General features: G+C 36.7%; 1 protein-coding gene, 3 long non-coding RNA genes and 2 other non-coding genes across 7 annotated transcripts in view; 5 read left to right on the top strand and 1 right to left on the bottom strand.

Moving 5' to 3' along the window:
• LOC147761788 (uncharacterized) overlaps window positions 1-20,565 on the top strand; it is a 256,913-nt gene that overhangs the window by 88,606 nt on the left and 147,742 nt on the right. The window lies entirely within an intron of this gene.
• Window positions 1-20,565, bottom strand: part of LOC147761792 (uncharacterized) — a 28,880-nt gene that overhangs the window by 3,161 nt on the left and 5,154 nt on the right. The gene's annotated exons all lie outside the window — the stretch shown is intronic.
• Trnag-gcc (transfer RNA glycine (anticodon GCC)) lies at window positions 3,734-3,804 on the top strand. The gene has a single exon. It is a non-coding gene; the product is annotated as a tRNA-Gly (tRNA).
• On the top strand, window positions 6,426-6,496 carry Trnag-gcc (transfer RNA glycine (anticodon GCC)). Its single transcript has one exon. It is a non-coding gene; the product is annotated as a tRNA-Gly (tRNA).
• On the top strand, window positions 14,537-16,812 carry LOC147761794 (uncharacterized). The gene is made up of 2 exons (XR_015334453.1): window positions 14,537-14,693; window positions 15,548-16,812. It is a non-coding gene; the product is annotated as an uncharacterized LOC147761794 (long non-coding RNA).
• LOC147761793 (uncharacterized) lies at window positions 17,569-19,414 on the top strand. Its single transcript, XR_015334454.1, has 2 exons — window positions 17,569-17,702; window positions 18,513-19,414. It is a non-coding gene; the product is annotated as an uncharacterized LOC147761793 (long non-coding RNA).

Raw genomic sequence — 20,565 nt, 5'->3', positions numbered from 1 at the left:
TTTTATGTCTATTTTGCATAAAAAGTAAAATAAAAGGCTCCATCACACACACCCTAGTTTTGTTACTTATGACCTAATCTTCCACACCAGCACTATTCATAAAAGCTTTGTAGAGTTTTTTTTTCTTTTTTTTTCACCAAAATGCTATGGATGGCTTTATTTGTTAAGGAAATCTGTGAAAACCTATTGACTTGGTAAATAGTCCAAACAAGAGACCACTAGTCTATAATCGCTAGGACAGGCAGCCCTTCGGCCAAGTTTTGGACTACAATCAGTTTAACACAGATAACGCACGCGAGGAGGTAGAAACCTCGCCCACCATAGATAAATGCTCAGCTTCGGTAAAAAAAAGGTGAAGTTTCGGAGCTAAGTTTCATTTCCTGGAATGTTGGAAAAGGGTTTAATTGCAAGATACTTGATATTGATTTTTTAGAAATTATAAATGGGCATGATATGATTTTTCTAACCGAATGTTGGCTGAGCAATGATATGCCAATTGTTTTGGCGGGATATGATTGCCATTTGTATCGAAGAAAGAATCTACGTGGTGGTGGAATAGCCATCCTCTGTAAAACTAAAATTAGAAAATATGTACATATAGTAAGTGATATTTACGATAGTATTATATGGATAAGAATAGATTCCATACGCAGTACATTTATACCTTCGAAACCAATCTTAATAGCAGTATGTTACTTTCCGCCAGAAAATAGTATATTTTATAAAACGAATGATGTTGATTTATTTCAAGCTTTAGAAGAGTCTTATAGCAAATATATCATCACCAAATAGATCATGCACCAATCACGTTTGTCCTGCTTTGTGGGTCTTTAAAACAAAATGCGCTTTTAGATTATGATGAACGTAAGACAGGCATGGAACTTAGAACTAGTGTTTCGGTTAGATGGATAGAAAATAATGCAAAGTCGATAAATGATGCATTAGCGAATCGAATAGACAGTTTGTGTAATACAATGGATGCTCAGATAAGTGACCCCGTAGAACTAAACAATCGGGAAGATGAATTTACATGTAGTACATGTAGCATGTTAAGAGATACTGTGTTGGTGGAATAGATTGTGACATACGCGAAGTAGACCCCAATGTAGGCTTATACACCGAGACAATGTTCAATGAATTAGATAGTCCCGTGAGTGACGGTGAGATTATTGGCGCAATTGAAAAATTAAAAGCTAACAAGAGCTGTGCCGAGGACTGTATGATAAATGAAATTTTTATACACTGTAAAAATGTTTTACTACCGGCGTTAAGAACTTTGTTTAATTCTGTACTAGATTCGGGGCACTTTCCAGAGAATTGGTGTCAGGGTTGTATTATACCTTTACATAAAAAGGGAAATGTTGACGATCCTTGTAATTATAGGGGAATTACGATAACTAGTTATTTAGGCAAGCTGTTTACTTCCATACTTAATAAAAGGTTAGAATCTTGGGATAAGGATAACAGTGTTACAACCGACGCACAATTTGGATTTAAAGCGGGGCATAGTACCGTAGATGCTATCTTTGTGCTACAGTACGTGATAAATCGTACTTTAAGGAGTAAGAAGCGACTATATTGTGCGTTTGTGGATTATAAATCCGCTTTCGATTCCATCGATAGGCCAAGTTTATGGAAGAAATTAAATAAACTCGGTGTCCAAGGTAAATTGCTCCAAATTATAAAAAGTCATTACAGCAATGTAAAGGCTTGTGTTAAGTTTAAAGGTCAGCTATCTGAACACTTCCAAATACACACCGGTCTATTACAAGGAGAGGTACATGTTTTGTAATGTCCCCGCTACTTTATTCTTTGTATGTTAATGGTTTTGAAACTTTTTGCTTATCGGAAAATTGTGAAAGTATTGAAATACGGGACATAAATCTTTTTTTACTGATGTATGCAGATGATACGGTACTTTTATCGGAAACCCCTCAAGGACTACAAAAACTTTTAGATACCTTGAAATTATACTCACAAAATTGGAATTTAACGGTTAATACAGCAAAAACAAAAACAATGGTCTTTAGAAATGGGGGTAAGTTAAGGGCTGAAGAGAAATGGAAATATAACGGTATTGTCTTAGAAAGGGTGAATCAATTTAGTTATCTCGGATTACTTTTTAATTTTAATGGTAAGTTTTGTCAAACCCAAAAACATATAGCAGAACAGGGTAAAAAAGCAGTATTTGATACGTACGTTGGTAGTATTTTAAATTATGCATCAGGAATATGGGGATTCAATAAGGTAAAGGATATAAGAAAGGTACATACTAATTTTTTGAAAAGAATGCTGGGTATTAAAAGAAGCACTAGTAATATCTTAGTATCTGGATGGATTCAATTTTATTAATTTGTTGTTGTGTAATACCTGGGTGCCACACCTGACATGCATATTTTAATGTAGATCTGATTACGGATGTATAAAAGCTTACAAGTTCATTGGTTAGAATACCCGCTCTTTTCAGAAGCTTAAGATTATTTAGCCTTTTACTTGCTTTTTTTACACATATCACAGATGTGACCTTCCCAGCTCAAATCACTACTGTTCCTAACCCATAAGAAGACAGCAGACCCCACTCTCTCAATCCTTTGATTATAACTACTAGTAAGGGTGTAGTTTTGTGTCCTTTTTTGGAGAAATCAAATATGATCTCTTTGGTCTTGGTAGTATTTATTGTTAGTTTATTAGCATGGGACCAGAGAGTGAGTTCTGTTGTTGCATCAGGGAGATTGTCCTGCAGTTTGGTATTCTCGTAGCTTAGAATTGTGGTGTCATCTACATGTACATATTTGAATGTGTCACATTTGGTGCTCAGATCGTTTACATGTTTAGTCAGTGAATGAATTAAAATTATACCAGAACAACAAGTTTAATAGATGGGGTTTTGTTCGGAAGAAAATTATCTTTCAGCTGATGTATAATGTTTGCTGTCATTGTAATATTTACAAAAATTCTGTGAGATTTTGTCGTGAAGGTGTGTCTGAAAATCGCCATTTTTATCGGCAATTCATTGACTCAGGTTCTTATGCCTCTATTCCATACATGTGGTGGAGAAAACATCTGTCTTCCACATCACAAAAAAGTACATTTCAAATGCTTTAAAATGATATGCTGCACACTATTTATCAAAAAGTATCGAAAGGCCAAGGACGCCTCGGTGTCTCAACCGTGATTGTGTTTTTACCTTGCACCTGCCTTCCAGCGGACTTTCGCGCTTCTGCTTCGTCGGAGCTCATTTCTGCATTTTTTTAAAGAACTGCATTGTTATTAATTCATTTTGCCCTTATTTGAAGACGAAAAAAAAAAACTGCTGGAAAAGTCGGCAACAGTTTTTAAAAAATGTCTCTTAGGACATCTTTTGTTTAAAGGAAGTATGTTATACATGTTCCGTATTCAAAATGCACTGAACGCGTAAAACAAATACCTGTGTCTATTATCATTGTCATCACGCACATCTATGAGTGGCCATGGCAGAGATAGGACTACCTGTGATTATGTAAATTACTGCATTCCACAGAAATAAATATGTTTATTGATATTTAGAATAAAAGAAACATTGGTTACTCAGTTTTTAACATTTTTTGTGATATGTTTGATATGTTGCCCAACCGGACCCAGGCTTTGAGCTAAGTTTGACGACAACACCGCAGTTGGAAGGGGGGGGGGGGGGGGGAGATGCGGGACGAGGCCTATTTGTGAGGAGGGGGGTGGGTGAGTAATCGGGTATCAAGCATCGGTGGTTCAGTGGTAGAATGCTCGCCTGCCACGCGGGCGGCCCGGGTTCGATTCCCGGCCGATGCAATATGTTTTATTTTGGTTCGATTTTTTATCTCTGGCAAAGAAACAGGTACACACACACACAAAAAAAAAAAAAAAAAAAAAAAAAAAAAAAAAAAAAAATGCCGATAACGAAAAACATTTCACTCAACAAGCTCCAACATCTGGTTGCCTGTCAGTAACTGTAGTCATATGATCCGTATTATTTTTGCTTTCTCATATTTTAAAAATACGTTATTTACAGTGGCAGAGTTAGAGGGGGGGGGGGGGGGGGTGAACCCTCCTTCAGTTTCTGAAAAATATTATAGTAAAAATTATAGTTCTAAACCGTACCAAAGGGCACTGTTTGCTCTCCAAAACACACACACACACACACACACACACACACACACACACACACACGCAAAAAAAAAAAAAAAAGAAAAGAAAAATGTGCCCTTGAGCAAGCCCCGAATACCACCCCAAGGGGGCATTGGTCGGCTTAGCATCCGAGGCCTGTAGTTCCGGACCCACCCTTCAAATAATCCTGGTTCCACCTCTGTATTTACATTATGTTATTTACGTATATTTCAAAATATATTTTAACAAGCGTAAACTTGTCTTAGTTTCATGAGTAGGGTTTTTTGTTAAGATAACGAAGTCTTTCATTTCATACAATAAATCATTTCTTTAAAATAAAAGTCCTGACATGTTGTAGACTGCGTTAACTGTTGCGCTGTCGAGACGGTCAGATTATTAAGTTAACATTGACGGGTATCTAATTTTTTTTGTCGGTAGACGGTCAAAAATGTAGGATGGATCAACAAAGATAATTTGGAAGACTGTCAGAAAATGTGTCTGGATCCGCCCCTGGGGGAGGGGGGCATACGTCTTCAGAGTTGGATGCGTGTGTGGGAGTGGAGAGAAGAGACGTCCATTTTTATGCAGCGTGAATATACTCATATGGGAATCAATAGTAAAATTTAATATTCTAACAGTTAAAACATTTTTCAGTTCCACGGGAAGTATATGATTGAATGTTCCCCTGAAAATATGCATTTATTGCTATAATAATTTTATTTCTTATGGGTATTATTGCTAATCAACTGAAAAAATATAGGCATAATGAGGTAAATATCCAGTCATTTTGAACGAATTCTCCACTCCAACTGCACCCCATCTTCTGCCTCTTTAAATGAATCATCTCCGACTTTCAAAATCAAAGACCCCATTTCCAGAGATTAGATCGATCTACTTTAGATCGACCTAACTCCCTGGGGGTTCACGCTAAATAGCTGTCAGCCGAGCGGACACGAAAGTTAATTCCATCCTTACAGCTTGTTGTAGGCGGGACGGACATTTAAGCCGGATTATCTGAAGTAATCTATTGAGACTCCCCGCGGGGATAGATCGATCTAAAAGCTCTTGGAATACAGCCATAGGGTGCATTCCCAGAGATTTAGATCGATCCAAAGATTTAGATTTAGATTTAGATCGACCTAACTCCTTGGGGGTTCACGCTAAATTGCTGTCAGCCGAGCGCGCACCATAGTTAATTTCCCCCTTACAGCTTTAAGTAGGCGGGACAGACGCTTAAGCTGGCTAAGCTGACAGTAATCTAATGAGACTCCCCACAGGGATAGATCGATCTAAAATCTATGGGAATGGGGTCAAAGAGATAGAAATCTATTTGTAGTATCAGGGATGGATCCAGGACAATTTGTAGGGGGTCCGTTTATTTATTTATTATTTTCTTTTTATTTTTTTTTTAAGAATGACAGGTCTCGGATGCGTAGCCGACCCTCGTCCTCTTAGCGCGGGGTTCGTGGACTGCTTAAGGGCCTCGAAAAAAAATTTGTTTTTGAGTTTAGACGATGCCATTTGTTACGGTTTAGATCAATGATTCAATTTGTAAAAATTACAATTTCAAAATGTGAATTTTGCTCTGAAATTTTTCCCCCGAAACATAAGTGTGTGTTCTGACGGAGAGCATAGGTCAAGGCACGGAAATCAGTTTTAAGGGGCGATGGGTTGGGCTACATTTTCTACTTTACTGATTTACATGAGAAAATTCCAAATCATTTTATAATATCTAATTATATTAAATCCACAAAATTATACCCTTCCTATATAAAGTGTTCATTTTAAAAACTTGTTGCATATACAGCATGTCGCGGGAACATTTGCATTCCCTCAAACGAAATTACATGTCGTCTGCAGCGCACTCGCGCTATGGTTTCAAAAATTAAAATAGAATAAGAAACGATTATGCCAAAATAACTTGAGCAATGTCGCTTAGGACATCTTTTGTTTAGAAGCCTTATGCAATGCATGTTCATTGTTCAGGATGTACTGAACAAGTAAAATTAATACCTGTGCCGGTTATTGCATTCATCACGCACATCAGTGCATGGCAAAGATAGACCTATATGTCTGTTTGTATCTGTAAATATGTAAATCGCTGCGTCCCACAAAATTGGTTTACTCATGTTTAAAATATTGTGATATGCTATACAGTTTGATGGGTTGCCTAATCTTTGGACATAATAAGAGAATATTTTTATGTCCAAGGCTAACCGGACCCAGTATTTGAGCTAAATTTGAAGATAACACCGAAGGAGGTCGAAGGTCAGAGTCTCGTTTAAGTTACAATGAACAGTGGACAAGCATCGGTGGTTCAGTGGTAGAATGCTCGCCTGCCACGCGGGCGGCCCGGGTTCGATTCCCGGCCGATGCAATGTGCTTTTTCATTTTCAGATCTTTTATCTTTATTATATAGTAAACCCATGGATATTTCACAGGATTTCATTTGTCTACATTTGTGAATGTTAAAAAAAAAAAAAAAAAAAAAAGACAAAATAGAATAAAAATAAGAAAAAATACATATTGGAAAAAAAACTTAAATCTTGCATTGTCTTTCGTTCACTATGCATTTTATTCAATATATTTCAAAAGTACTAATTAAAATGACCTTGTTTTGTGCTCTTAAACCTGAAAGAGAAAATGCTTACTTATAAACCACATATGGTTTTTCATATTTCCATTAATTTTGGAAACTTTTTTTATCTCTTTGAAATTATCCAAAATACTAATGTTTGTTTGCCCTCCCGCTGACAACTTCGTTTGCAGCGTCATTTAGATTGTGCTTGCGCCGGTCTCTTTACAGAGATGAACTTCACTTCCGGCCAGTTTATTACTCAAGGCAATCTAATTTGCATATAAGAGAAAAATTGTTTTTTCTTAGTTTTGAGGGGGCCGTAGCGATAGTCCGAAGGTTCAATAGTCCGAAGGTTCATTGGTCCGAAGGTTCGATAGTCCGAAGGTGCATTGGTCCGAAGGTTCATTAGTCCGAAGGTTCGATAGTCCGAAGGTTCGATAGTCCGAATGTAGGCCCGCTGTATAAGTGTATAGTGAATAACATGTACAGGGGCGGATCCAAGATTATTTGAAGGGGGGTCCGCGGATGCAAAGCCCCCACCCCCCTTGGCGTAGGATCTGGGGCCCGCTAAAGGGCCCCGAAAATTGTTGGTGTCTCAAAATGACCACCTATTTATCTAGAGACAAATCTGTGAATATCTGTAAAAAATCTATCAGTCGCCCTGGTAGAGGGTTTAAAAGTTAGGTCTGCACGGGCAAAAATAACGTCAATACTAGCATATTACATCAGTTACAAAAAAAAAAAAAAAAAAAAAAAAAAAAAAAAAAAAAAAAAAAAAAAACAGATCTTGATGTTTTTCATGGGATTGGAAGTTGACGATATTTAACTACAAAGGTTTATTTTGTAAAATCAAATGGAAATTTTCTCACGAGTCACGAGTGTATCTACTTTTTGCATAGAACGTTTCTTCGTTTAAATGAATTTGTTACAAAGACAGCATTTTTGATGTTGTTCATCAGATTAGAATTTTAACTGTTTTAGAATATTTCAACATGTTCAAACTGCCTTCTCACTTGTATTTTACGTTTAATAAATAAATAAATAAATAAATAAATAAATAAATAAATAAATAGGCCTACCGGGTTGATATGGCGTTGCCACATTTCTATTTCAGATTATAAACGTTTCAGCACCTTCAATATTGCTGGGGAAGAGGGGGTGGAATTAAATATGTATTACTATTTGTGGATATTTGAGCATATTCTTGTATTCTGATACAATTTTTATGTTTAAAGCCCTAGTAAGGGAAAAGTTTGTTTTCGTAAATGCTCGTAATTTTTGTTTATATGCCAAGTTTACACTCCAGTTAATTCATCCTCATCCCTATGAGTAATACAATACTGCTGGCGGAACGGCTGTTTTTATTTTTTTATTTTATTTTATTTTATTTTATTTTTTTTGGGGGGGGGGGGAAGGGGAGGGGAGTGGGCTGTGCGAACAACAACATAGTTTGTTTGGAAATGCAATTATTCTATAACTTTTACATAATTTAAGTAATGTGTAGGTTAGAAGAATTTGAATTCTAATCATAGTATCTTAAGACATCGTAAGAAACTCAAACTAATTGTAAAAGTGCTCTTGGATAGTTTGGATTGATGGACTGGTAAAGTCAGTCCAGGAAAAATGCCGTTTACCCGTGTGAAATTTGTTTTCTAAGGGAGTTTGCACCTTTTCAGAGCTTACCATACCTATACGGTAATAAATATCAGGTTGTAATTAAATCATTAATTAAGTGGGTCAGTACTAGCAGTCAGACTATTACTCGAAAGCCCCATACCTGTACCTCGAGTTGATATCGGCATTTTAGCCAGGCCCATTACGATGTCAGATATATGGATCTAGCGGTACCTGGTTCTAAAGATCTAAAGGTTTATAGGAATCTGTTGGTGGATCTATCGGCACGTAAATTTAACGAGACGTAAATCTATTGAGACGTGTATATCGGGACGAATATTTTATTAGGACGTTTATCTATATGGCGGACCGCAAAATCGCACGTCTCACTTGCGAGATCTACGAGATGCCAGTATGAAATGCCACGTACGGCCTAGACACTTACGATTTTAGATATTTTTCAAAAGCTTAGACAAAATCATAGAGGATACAGAGGATGTAAATCCTCCCATTTTTGCATGATATTGCACAGCCATTGCCTTTCTCTGCAAGGAATTTTCCTAAAAAGGGATATACGCGTAGTACATGGGAACATTCAGGCTTCGCAAGGAGAAGGGGGTTTAGAGGGGGTTCTGACTCCGCCCCCTTCGGTTTCTGAAAAGAAACCACACTGATATGTCCCTCTTGACCGTACCAAATGGCACCGTTCGCTCTCTTAAATACCCAAAATGTCGAATCCCATTTAAACGGGGGGAGGGGGGGTCAGCTTTGCATCCGCGGACACCCCCTCCCTCTTTAAATGTTCAGGATCCGCCATTGGGAAGACAAATGCACCCGAGGCTTTTAATTTAAGAGAAAGCATAATGAACATGATATAATGTTACGGTTAATAACCGCAATCGGTCTCTAGAAAAACGGGACTCTCCCGCAATCCAAAAAATTTCGTAATTGAAACACCCGTTTTTTTCTTTTGAAAATAATCAGTGTGCGCTTTAAGGTAGCCTTGATGGAGCGTAAAACCACTTTTATCAGTTTCTTATACAATTCAAAAATAATAGCACAGGCCATTCGATTAAATGTCATTATAGGCGTCCTCTCATTTTATGCGCTCCAATCTTTATTCAATATTTCATGTGAAACATGTATGGTGTTCATGAGTTGGAAAGGGTAGCCATTGCATATCCCCAAACTTCCCCACATTGTAAAGAGTAGTTCACGGAAACAATACGACCTATATGGATAATTTTCACGTGTGTTTCGGTCGCACTCAAAACGAAATGATAAAGATTCTAGAAGCTGAGTTCACACGAAAGTTAATCACCCCCTAGCAGCTCCAGGATTGCTAATCTGATTGCATACAGTGAGAGTCCCGGTGGAGTTGGATCAATGTACGTAGAATGATGGTTTCGTTGGGAACGCACCCTTAGATTCCGTTTGCAATTATAATTCTTAAAATCGAAGAACATCTTAAAATGTTTCGGAGTCTTACTCACGTCACTTTTTCCAGCCAGGGCAGTTTCTAGAGCTGGAAGCGTGGGGAGGGGGGATTTTTATGCTGCATGAAAACATGCATATGGGAATGAATAGTAAAAATTTAATATTCTTGCAGTTAAAATATTTTTGAAGTACCATGAGAAGAAATATTTGATTGAATGTTTACTTGGAAATATGTTTTTATTATACTTATATATACGGGTAATACTGCAAATCAACTGAAAAAATACAAGTATCATGAGGTAAATATCCCGTCTTGTAGAAGGAATTGTCCACTCCATATATACATCCAATCCTGTGACATATTCCAGGAGTTTCTCTGTCATACAAATGAAATATATAGACATATTTTTCTTTGTTCAAATAGACCGCATTAACCCTCAATCACCTTTCAGGGGCCTCGCAGGCCCGGACCCATGTATCTTTTGCTCTCTCTTCGTTTGCATGAGGTTTTGAGCCTGTTCCTTTCATGTAATCCTCAAGCAACTTATACCCCATCAGTGGATAAATAATTAGTTTTGAAATAATTTTCAACATATGTAGAAATTAACTTTTCCAAAAGTTAGTCCCATTTCCTGGAAACCGGGCCTCTGAGGCCCGGTCCCTTGATAATTTTACTTCCACATGGGATAAATAAGTCCATGTTACCTCAAATAGCTTTGCTATAAAATGTTTTACACAAGCAATATCATGTGTGCTATGACTATCAGTATGGTCAATGAAATCTGCCTGTGAAAGATTCAAGACCTGGAGAAATTATTATTTATGAGTAATCGGTCACCTGATATGCAGATATCAGTTTAAATCTATCATTATTACATACCTGATAGACTGCGCTACCTTTGCGAAACTTTCCATTTTGAGAAAAAAAAAGTTTTTCTGCATTTTCCATACACAGTGTATACTCATGCACCCAGGTGGAGGTAAAGGGAGCAAGGGACTGGTGTAACATGAAAATCTGACTCCCCCAGTCAGATTTTCATGATGAAAATCTGACTCCCCACGAAAATTTGACTCCCCCACCACAAATGTTCATAAATCTTATTTTATTTGAGTATATGACTGTGATATTGTAGTATGTAAAATGGAGGATACTTTAGCACTTTTTTTAAAGTTTGCAGGTGAATATTTTCATGAAAAAAATATGAAAATTAAAAATGTGCACTTAACCGCCCATGAAAAAAAATATGAAAATTAAAAATGTGCACTTAACCGCCCATTGTCTCCCCTTTGAAAAAGCTATTTATTTGATATTGGATGATCATTTCTACATCTTTCCTTTAAATTTACTTTATGAAGATTATATTGGAAATATTTGAAAGTTTGATGGTAAACTATTGGGTGAAAAAACTAAAAAAAAACATGAAAAATAGAAAATTTAAAATGTGCATTTTATCACCCAATAACTCCCCTATGAAAAAGCTATTTATTTGATATTTGATGATCATTCTGACATCTTTTCTATTAGGATACTTTATGAAAAATATATTGGAAATATTTAAAAGTTTGATGATAAAATAGTGAGTGAAAGAATGAAAAATAAATCATGAAAATCTTCATTTTTATACCCATGAGATTTGGATTCCCATGAAGAAAAAGACCTATTTTATATTCAGTCACCATACCATTGTTTTCTACATAGTTTGCACAGAGATGTACATTTTGTTATTATTTGAAAGTTTGGTGGTGAAAATTTTGGTGAATATTTTTAAAACAAGTATTCATCTTACTACCTGTAGGTTTTGCACTTCCATGTCAAAATGCTACATTTTTAACTCAAGAAATTGGCCCCATCGCGTTTTTACTGAATTCTTCTTATATAGCATACCCAGTATTTTACATTCAAACTTTCAAATATTTCCAATATATTCTTCATTAAGTATCCTTAAAGAAAAGATGTCAGAATGATCAAATATCAAATAGATAGCCTTTTCATAGGGGAGTCATTGGGTGTTACAATACAAATCTTTAATTTTTCTTATTTTTCATGTGTTTTTTATTATTTTTTTCACCCATTTTTTTAACCATCAAACTTTCAAGTACTTTCAATATATTCCTCATAAAGTATCCTCAAAGAAAAGATGTCAGAATGTTCATCAAATATCAAATAAATAGCTTTTTCATAGGGGGGTCATTGGGTGTTCGAATATAAATCTTTAATTTTTCTTATTTTTTAATGTGTTTATTATTATTATTATTTTTTTCACCCAATTTTTTAACCATTAAACTTTCAAGTACTTTCAATATATTCCTCATAAAGTATCCTCAAAGAAAAGATGTTGAAATGGTAATCAAATGTCAAATAAATAGCTTTTTCACAGGGGAGTCCTTGGGTGGTAAAATACAAATCTTTAATTTTTTTTTTTATTATTCATGAAAATCTTCACCTGCAAACTAACAAAAAGTGCCAATGTGTCCTCCATTATGCATACTACAAGATCATAGTCATTTACTCAAATTAAATTAGATTTTTGAATGTTTTTTGATGGGAGTCAGATTTTCATGGTACACCGGGCCTCTGAGGCCCGGTTTCAGGGTTTACGTAGGGTTCCATTTCCTTGTGGATGAGGGTTAATACCCAGAGTGCGCAGTAGTAAACGTTCTGACGTCGACGGAGAGTATAAGTCACAAAGGTCACGGAACGAAATGGGTTTCAAGGGGAGATAGGTTGGGCCTCTTGCCTGCTACATTTTCTACTTTACTGATTTAAACGACAAAATGCCGAATCATGTTACTGTATGTAGTTACATTAAAGTCACAAAATGAATTCACTCTAGTAGAAAGTAAATATTTAAAAAACCTTTTGCAAATACAACATCTGGCGGGAACACCTGCCTCCCCTCACTCAAATGAAAGTAGCGTGTCGTCTGCAGCGCACTCCTGTCGCACTGCAATGCGGTGAATGTAACAGTTGCAAGCTTGAAATCCCTTCTTTGATGCATCAACAAATTAATCATTTTGTCCATGTTTGATGTGTATATTATTAAGGATATTAAAATGTTTAATTTTTATTTAATTCAATGTTGTTGTTGGACCTATACTAATTTGGTTGATTCTGCAGGTAAGGCCACACTTTTTTTATTTTTATGGATGACATCCTGCGCGCGCACCGATTTTCGCCCGTTCTCCGAAAAAAAAAAAAAAAAAAATCCCCCCCCCCAGCCCCCAACGAAGTCGGTTGTTGCAAACGTCGTTACTGAATTTGCCAGGAAATGAGCTTTCTGCGCATGCGTATTATCGCCACGTGGAAATGTGGCCGCTTTGCCGCCAAATTCATCTCTAGGTTTACTTTCAAATTACACGACACTTAAAGTCATAAAGAGAACGGGTGGCGTCGTTTTGGATTGGTATGCCATTGATATTGGGCATGGAGATATCACCTTTTTACAATTGTGCGAAAGGCTGGCGGCCGCCAGCGATTATGGCCCGAAAAATTTCAGTGACATTCTGTACAAAGCAGCACATAGGCTACCAGGTTTTCTGTAGCGAAAAAAGGGTCGACAAGGGCGTCGAGGTATTTGGTGGGCTGAAGGTCAGACAGGCCACCTGACAGTTTGGCCGTGTGAGACGAAGTAGACAAAATCGTACGAAATGACCTTTAATAGATTTGGTAGATTTCTGTGAAGTGTTCAAAATGCTTTAATATTCTGAGAATACAAATAAAGACACACTGTTTGTTTGATATTTGTTTTATTGATTGCTATACCAACAAAATGCATGAAATAACCTTAATAGATTTTGTAATAAGAAGTATATCTCTTCATGACTTTTTTTTTACATTTCTACGAAGTATTCACGATGCTTTACTATTTTGAGAGCATGGATAAAGACATATTGTTAGTTTGATACGTGTTTCTGTGGTAAAATTTGTGTTTCCAGCTGTGTACTGACAGCATTCCTTTACTTAAGCAGTATTTTTTTTTTGGACTGTTTTTTTTTTTGCCCTCTCGCACCGATTTTGGGGTACCCAGAGGATGTCATCCATAAAAATAAAAAAGTGTGGCCTAAAATGCAAAAATGATAACTAGCAAGTTATTTTTGACCTCGCGGGAAGGGGGGGGGGGGGGGGGTCTTCGAAACATATAAAATTCCTTATTCAGAATTTTTCTCTCCCCAAAAACCATGTGAATAATCATTCGAATAAAATGAGGTCATAGGCGTAGGAGCAGAGGGGCTTGATGACTTACCGCCCTCCCTCAAAGGCCTAAGTACAGTTAAAGGGAAGTTTATTTCCTTATTTTTTCCATCACCAGTGTCACGCACAAATAAAATCAGTGAAGCATACATAAGACATCAGTCAAGGGAATTCTTACTACATTAACATAATTTTTCCATTACCTCTCCACCCGCTTATTTATTTTTTATTTATTTATTTATTTATCTATTTATTAATATCTAACAGAAATCTCCACCGCAACTTGCAACGTTATCATCCAATACCAGTATATCAAGTGCCACTTTATTGTACGACATTTTCCGTCGTTATGCGGGTCAGTCAAGGAAAGCAAACCCCCAACAGAGTTTATAATAATAATAATAATAATAATAATAATAATAATAATAATAATAATAATAATAAAGTTAAATAATGTTCAGAGTTTGTCCTGATCATGATATGCGTTTGTCTCTTACACTCATTTATCAGTTTTATCAACAAATCTTTATTATCGCAGATAAAACACGGTAGATAAAAACGTGAACTACCTTTATCTACGTGTATTTTTAGGTCTTCGGTAATACTTAAATTTAACTTTAGCCCTACGATACAGGTGCTGTTCAATGAGTTAATGCAACGTCAGCATAGATCAGATCGAGGCTGGGAGCTTCCTCCCGAGGACAGAGATGCGGCTCCAGACGCTAGTCATCTGTGTCATACTCACGATTTTGCGTAAGTATTTCGATATTGAAATAAGATGCCATAAGTCGATAGCCAGTTATTTTGCCATTCGCTTCTTTAATCATTTTATCGTTGGGTGCACTTGTTTTCCACTAAAGAGAATCAGATAACCCGTCCTAGATACAGTTTTGGAAGAACTCTCCGCGAATAATTATTGACAACGGTCCAACTTGTGTTTAGTTTCGATATAAACACTAATATATCAATGTTAAAAATACTTAATCTGCTGTAGTATGATAAAAGCTGCAGTGAATCACGAAAGGCATCGACAGCGCTACGTAGGCTGTTACAGTTAGGCCTTATGAATGTTGTGTGGCTGTTGGCAGCGACTAATGCCGTCATGTCAGACTAAAATGGGCTGTGTTGGGGGGATAAAAATATATACCTACCTGGAAAATCAACACTTGTCCTTGCTTTTATTTCAAAATTTTTTTATTTCAAAATTGGCATCGTTTTTATTTCTTACCAACAGAGCATGTAGTTAACGGGGCATGTTGTTTCAACGTACCGCATAACATACAAGCACAATGTCTGGCAGAGGTCCAGTAAACCTGGATTGTTATTTTGGACGATATCTTATGTTAAATATAGAAACTGGGAAATTGCAGTGCACAGGTATATATGTAGTGAGTGTACATGCGTCTGCCTAATCTACCTTTTTATTATGATTTCGCAGTGCACAAGTTCGTATTTGTACATTTGGACGTGCACGCACGTGCTTGCCGGTGAGCGCATGCGTTCCCGTGTTATTTACATATTACTCTCTTAATTCTATTAATTATTTAATTTCCTATTATATACTTGTGCCTTAAATATATAAGATTTTTTCTTTCCTTCTGTTCCAGTGCTTCATTTGAATGGACAGCATGTTGTGGAGGCGGGTCTGGGGAAGATGGTCCAGAAAGGTTTCCAAAAGTTAGAGAAAACCGTGAGGAAAAATGCGGGGAAGTTCATTGATAAAACCGTCGACATGACGGCAAAGATAGTCAAGAAGACAATTAGGAAGAGTCTAGAATTGTAATTTTTTTCTCTTTAAATTTCATTTTCATTACTCTAAATGACAAAAGTCGTAATAATCTTTGAAAGAACGCTGACAACGCTGTTGATTTTACCGTTACTTAATTATGCACCTTCGAATCACCACTTTGAGCCAGATGCCGTGTTTTAACTTTTTTCGGACTTTGACACAATTGTCTTGAGAAAAATGCACTATTTTCTCGGGCTCTGGAAAGGAGATCTTCCACAGACTGTTGCGACCATTCTAAGAAATTCATATAACCATCTTCCCTGAAGAGCAAGTAAAGAAAGAAACTTGTGATAATAGAAACTTGTGATCTGGAGCCGTAGATGTTTTTATAAAGAACAGTAATGATTGTAACATTTCGCACCAGTCTGCAAGGAGCATCTTTCTCACTGAAAATAACACCGGAAGAAGGCGGGAGAGGAGGGGGGGGGGTATGCTGGATTCACAGAAACGTAATTGGTGACCTTGAATATCATGTACGTGTTAACGTCAGCACACCCTGGGTGTCACAGAGCGAAGACAGTGCCTAACCCAACTCCAGTATGGCAGCACCCCCTCCCCCCCTCAGGGTACCAGTCTCTGTGGCAAAACCTTTTTTAAATAGTGTCTAAACTCCAAATATAAGAGGAATGTTACAAGAATTAAGCCTCACAAGTTAAAAAGGGAAACGCAGCACAAGGACGAAGAAAACCAATTTAACTCTCGCACCGCCTCGATCACGACAGGAAGTTGAAGACCCGCCTTACCCGAACATTATTGAACCTGGGGATTTGTTGCGCAATGATTTAACTTTTTCGTGTTCATTAATTTGGGCTGATAGCAAAGAATAAACAGTTCTGATATTTCAAGTAATAGAGTCATAAATCATGCGGAATCTTCAAAGTGAAAACACCGTAAAAGATGACAGTCCAACCATGATTATATATGTAAATGAATGCTGTTCACTGTGATAAATATAAGTGATATCAAAAAAGTTAAATGAAACAAACAAATAGTTATACACCTACGACATATATATGTAGCAAGCACATAAAAGACTGGACAAGCATGTAAATGCAGAATCAAATAAAAATTGTTTATCATATTGATACGGTTTTAGTATTGATTTGTATAACGGTAGTGGTACTGAGACTTAAATGTGAGTAAAAAATTAAAAAAACTTTAATCAAAGCGGATCTTCAACAGGAACACCCCTTGCCTTAGTGCAAAATGTGTCGATTTTCTTTATCCAGCTGATACACTCTCTCCTCTTTTCAGATGTTTTTTTTTTCTAATAAAAATGTGCATTTGAGCTTCCCAAGATAACCCCTCCCCACCTCTCGCTTTTGTAAGTCTCTTTAAGTGATTTTGAATTGTTCAATCTCAGTTTACATGGCGCGCCAACGTCACATATCTATTTATAATTTAGACCAAACAAATGTAACCGAATTTTTAGGAAAAACTTTCCCTTTTTTTCTCAAATAAAAATACATTGGGTTTTATTTTGAAAGGTGAAAAAAATATGCAGTGTACCCATAGGGCTTGTCATCTCCTCCATCCTAAAAGTAACATAAAATAAAAAGTCACCCGACCATGTAAGATAAGAAATCTACCTTTCATTTTCCAACAGCAGAAATTCTTGTTGCAGAATAAATGTTTATGTTGAATATTTTGTTTTAAAACTGCTGTTGCAATTCAGCGCGTAATAAAAGGGAATACTATATGTAAAGAGTGAGAAACAAAAAATTAAAACTGGTATATAAAAAGAAAAACTACTTCTAAATATTATTTTGCGGTATAATTATATAAATATACCTACCTCCTCCCTCGCTCTTTTATGTGCTCTTTCCACTATGACAAAGGTGAGGTTTATTTTTAGCTCTTCGCTTTAAAATTAGGTTATGCTACGTCAGCATGCGAAAACGAGGCCGGGATTTACCTAGCGTGAAGAATGAGGACCGAGACGTTCATATTCTGTGTATTTATTGTCTTTCTTGGTAAGCATTAACTCACAATTAATTGATATGCCCGTTGTTCGCGTAAAAGCATGCTGTCTTTATGTCTGAATCCCATTCAGAGTTAATAGTAAGGCCGAGTATAATCGTATACGTGTACATGTATTTGGGGATTTACTAATAACCGGTAGCATATATAAGAGGGTGTTCTGGTACATGTATTATACTGCAGTAGTGCTGCGCTGTCTTACTCCTCGTCTAACATAAGGCATTTATAAACTTTCCACAAATTGTGCCTTTAACAAAAATGTGGCGAAGGATTTCCTTGTGACGTACATGTACCTGGCATAGGTAACAACACGCTGAATCTCTGACCAATACTACAAAGACACGTTCCATTTCACTAGTTTCATACAATATAGCGGCTTGTACTAATATAATCAACATGTGAAGATATACGATTCAGGCCGCGTTAGTAATATGATATGTATAGCCACCTATCACTGTGCCGAGTGTGTTACGCAGATAGCCGAAAGGATGGCTATATGACTGGGTGTTTGCTTTTAGTAATACGATAGTGTATATTCCGTTTATTAAAATGTTTTGACGAATTGCTTAATTTTTTTTCACGATTTTTTCAGTAAAATATTGGGTTTAATTTTCTCTGCTGTCAATTATTATAATAATAATTATTATTATTAATTTATTGCTGACGTAATCTCACACTCATGACAGCCTTTCTAATTCATTCGTGAGTCGTGCGTTTATTTACTCTCTGTCTCTCTCTCCAGTTACCCAGGCAACAATTTACTTAGATTGATTAATGCCACATTTTTTTCTTTAATGTAACAGTGATAACTACGAACGAGGACCGCTTTGCTGAGGCAGGACTTGGAAAGGACTTAAAAAAAGCAGCGGAGAAGCTGGGAAAAGCGGCGAAGAAAAACGCTGAGAAATTCGTGGACAAAACCATTGAGAAAACGGCTAAAAAGATGAAAAAGGCAGCCAAAAAGAAATTGGAATTATGATTGGAAGTCATTTGACTTGTATGCGTCACGAGTAGCTGTCAGACAATTAGGACAGATGTGAAAAGAAGTTGCAGAAATATGCAGAGAATATTCTGGACTTTATAGGATGGTAAAACCGGAGTGTGTGGAAAATGAAGGAAATACGCTATGCAAGACATCTTTGTAAACGTGTTGTCGATAAGACGAGTTTTAAAGAAATGACAGAAAAAGGGAAAAAAGAAAAATATAATATGATATGGCATTTAAAAAAAACGACGAGGAACTGGTTTCATGGAGGATAAAGAGTATTTGTCATCCTTGAAGGAAAGTAGTGTTCAGATGGCTATATAAAAATAATGATGATAATAACAAGTGCACCCACTAATGACACACCGCACCAGGTTTAGTAAATTAAATGTACTTGAGAAGTGACTTAGTACAAGCAGTGAGAATAATGAACAGAGAAAAAACTATTTAAGCGCACAAAACACGTTGTTGCACGTTAACTGTGATAAAAATACATTATATTCTTCGTCCCCTTTTCAGCCTCTCGTGCTGTCTTATCCATACCCACAATAAAACCTGTTTTTATTTTATAAAGGATTCTTTTTTTTAGTCCATGCCTGGTAAAGCAAAGGGATAAAGGCAACCATAATACAAAAAAGTGATCTTTAAATGGGTTTAAGGAGGAGAGGACAAAATACCGTACTATTGAATAAATAACACCGCTCTGAGTATTTTATTTCATACCTGAGTAGCCTTTTAATCAACTCCAAATATTTTATCATCTTATTTATTTCCACGTTATTTATTTCCAATGAAAACATTGCTGCCATCTTCTTAAAAAGAAGGGCTGCTATAAAATATTATTGCTAATAGGCCAATTTGGCAGTGCTGGAGAGGTTTTCTATGAACTATTAGGCCCCATTCCTACAAACACCATCGGTCTACGTGGCTCGACCCAACTCTCCCGGGACTCTCGCGGACTGCAATCAGCTTAACTGTATGACATTCTGGGGTAGATCTAAAGTAGAATACAGAAAAGTTGGTGATTAAACGTGTACATTGTAAACAAGAGGAGGTGTGTCATTCAGATAACCTGATTGCACTCAGCGTGAGTCCCCGTAGTGTTGGGTCGATCCACATCCAGTCCCTAATCTCTCCCTACAAACCGAGCCGCTGTTTCATATCCTCAATCAGTACCATCATAAACATGACAGCAAAAACCACACCGACCAATTATCGGGACAACACAGATAAACAGTTCGACAGGCAGACAGGTGCATTTAAACCTTTGATGATATCATTCATATCACATTGTTATCCTTATTTTAATCATATATTGTTGAAATGATAAATAGTGTGTATCACTTGGGATGAGGGGGGGGGGCTATTTAATTCTTTTATAGATGTATACATCGGACATGTAGGCAAGGGAAGGGGGTCGAAGTACAGTACATACATATTAATCAACTGCTTAATGCCTGTAAAGGTACGCGGTTGTTTGGGAAATGGCACTAAAATAGCTCTCAATATTCTTGTTATCTTGCTCGTGGTTAAAAGTTTCATGTTTATCTGACATTAAATAACTAAAGCTGTGTTTTTTTCATATCAGATGGAATCGGCTGTGTTACACCCCATTTCCATAGATTTTTAAATCGATCTATCCCTGTGGGGAGTCTCACTATATTACTGTCAGCTTGGCCGGCTTAAGCGTCTGTCCCGCCTACTAAAAGCTGTAAGGGGGTAATTAACTATGGTGCCCGCTCGGCTGACTGCAATTTAGCGTGAACCCCCAGGGAGTTAGGTCGATCTAAAACTTAATCTTTAGATCGATCTAAATCTCTGGGAAAGCACACTTACATACGCTCATATAAGGATATCTGATTCGGCATCAA

This window comes from Lingula anatina, chromosome 5 (genome assembly GCF_051362555.1).
Source record: "Lingula anatina isolate TDL-2025a chromosome 5, LinAna3.0, whole genome shotgun sequence".
NCBI classification, from domain to species: domain Eukaryota; kingdom Metazoa; phylum Brachiopoda; class Lingulata; order Lingulida; family Lingulidae; genus Lingula; species Lingula anatina.
The sequence above is the reverse complement of the archived record's forward strand: the minus strand, read 5'-3'. Positions and strand labels throughout refer to the sequence as shown.